The sequence below is a fragment of the Cebus imitator genome, unplaced genomic scaffold, assembly GCF_001604975.1.
Source record: "Cebus imitator isolate Cc_AM_T3 unplaced genomic scaffold, Cebus_imitator-1.0 Scaffold196, whole genome shotgun sequence".
NCBI classification, from domain to species: domain Eukaryota; kingdom Metazoa; phylum Chordata; class Mammalia; order Primates; family Cebidae; genus Cebus; species Cebus imitator.
In genome coordinates, this window is record NW_016107511.1 from 3,412,893 (window position 1) to 3,414,834 (window position 1,942).

General features: G+C 45.4%; 1 protein-coding gene across 14 annotated transcripts in view; it reads right to left on the reverse strand.

The window, feature by feature from the left end:
- AOPEP (aminopeptidase O (putative)) overlaps positions 1 to 1,942 on the reverse strand; it is a 379,056-nt gene that overhangs the window by 100,223 nt on the left and 276,891 nt on the right. The window lies entirely within an intron of this gene.

The window sequence follows — 1,942 nt, forward strand, 5'->3', positions numbered from 1 at the left end:
GTTCAGGCAATTCTCCTGCCTCAGCCTCCTGAGTAGCTGGGATTACAGGCACGCACCACCATGCCCAGCTAATTTTTTGTATTTTTAGTAGAGACGGGGTTTCACCATGTTGACCAAGATGGTCTCGATCTCTTGACCTCGTGATCCACCCGCCTCGGCCTCCCAAAGTGCTGGGATTACAGGCTTGAGCCACCGCGCCCGGCCTATGCATCTATTTTTCTTACTGAATTATTAAGCATCTTGAAGGCAAAGCTTGTACTTCTCTCATTTTCGAATCATCCACAGTCCCTCATCAAGAACAGATGTGTGGGCTCTATTCATGGGAAGAAGAATATGAAAGGACTGGACTCAGAGGTCTGATTTCAGAACCTGGAAGAAGCAAATATCATCCATCTGGTCTGGATGCTTAACAGTTCTGCTGCAGAAGCCTAAGCTCTGATGCTTACAAAGGAAGTCTTCAAGAGAGAGGGAACACTTTTAATTCTTGTTATTCACTTGGAGTGTAGTCTTAGACTACTACGAATTAGATTCAAACTCGTTCTGGATATCAGGTTTTGAAAGAGAAATGAAGGAAGAACACAGCTTTTAGCTTTCATTTGGGATACCACCGAAAAATATTTATTTCATTGTGGTGGCTTGTGCTGCAAAGAGGTCAATATATTTGGACAGTGTCAAATCAGATGCCCCAATGATACACAACACCTAGCACAGACCTTCAGCCGTTACCACTTTCTGGGGAAATGGACCCTTCCCACATTTATTTCTCATGCCATCAAGATACGATTTTTATTTTTGTTTTTGTTTTCTTCAGACGGAGTTTCGCTCTTGTTGCCCAGGCTGGAGTGCAATGGCGCGATATCGGCTCACCGCAACCTCCGCCTCCTGGGTTCAGGCAATTCTCCTGCCTCAGCCTCCTGAGTAGCTGGGATTACAGGCATGCACCACCACGCCCAGCTAATTTTTTGTATTTTTTTAGAAGTGACGGGGTTTCACCATGTTGACCAGGATGGTCTCGATCTCTTGACCTCGTAATCCACCCACCTCGGCCTCCCAAAGTGCTGGGATTACAGGCTTGAGCCACCGCGCCCAGCCCAAGATACGATTTTTAATTCTTCTGCACTCACTAGATACTAACATCATTTGGGACCAAAAAATATACCCAGAGCACATTTATCCATAAGGGAATAAAATACAGAAAGGTTGCATTGAATAACTTTTATTGGCCATTTTGAAGGGATTCACTAGAATGTGGAACTAGTGAGAGACATACTGTGAATAAGGCAAATAGGAATGGCTAAATTGTGTCCCACCAAATTCATATGTTCAAGTCCTAATTCCCCAGTATACCTCACAATGCAACTGTATTGGAGTTAGGGCCGTTAGAGAGGAAGTTAAGGTAAAATTAGGTCATATTAGTGGGCTCTAATCCAATACAACTGATGTCCTTATAAAAAGGGCAGGTAAGGACAGACGCGCATGCGTACAGAGGAAAAACCACATGAGGACATGATCAAAAGGTGGCCATCTGCAAGCTGAGAAGAGAGGCCTCACCAGAAACCAACCCTGCTGGCACCTTGGTGTTGGGCTTCCAGCCTCCAGAACCGTGAAAAAAAAAAAAAAATCTCTGTTGTTTAAGGCACCCAGTCTGTGGTACTTAGTTCTGGCAGCCCCAGCAAACTCACATGAGCACAAAACCTTAGATACCAAAAATAAAGAAAATTGAGCTAAAAATGAAACAATTTTCATGAACCCTCTCCCTCTCTCTTGCAACTCTGCTAAGCAGTAGAGCAATTTGAAGAGCCTGTGGAGGGGGCCACGTGCTCAGATGAACAGAAGTGACTGTGAGGCCGGGCGCGGTGGCTCAAGCCTGTAATCCCAGCACTTTGGGAGGCCGAGGCGGGTAGATCACGAGGTCAAGAGATCGAGACCATCCTGGTCAACA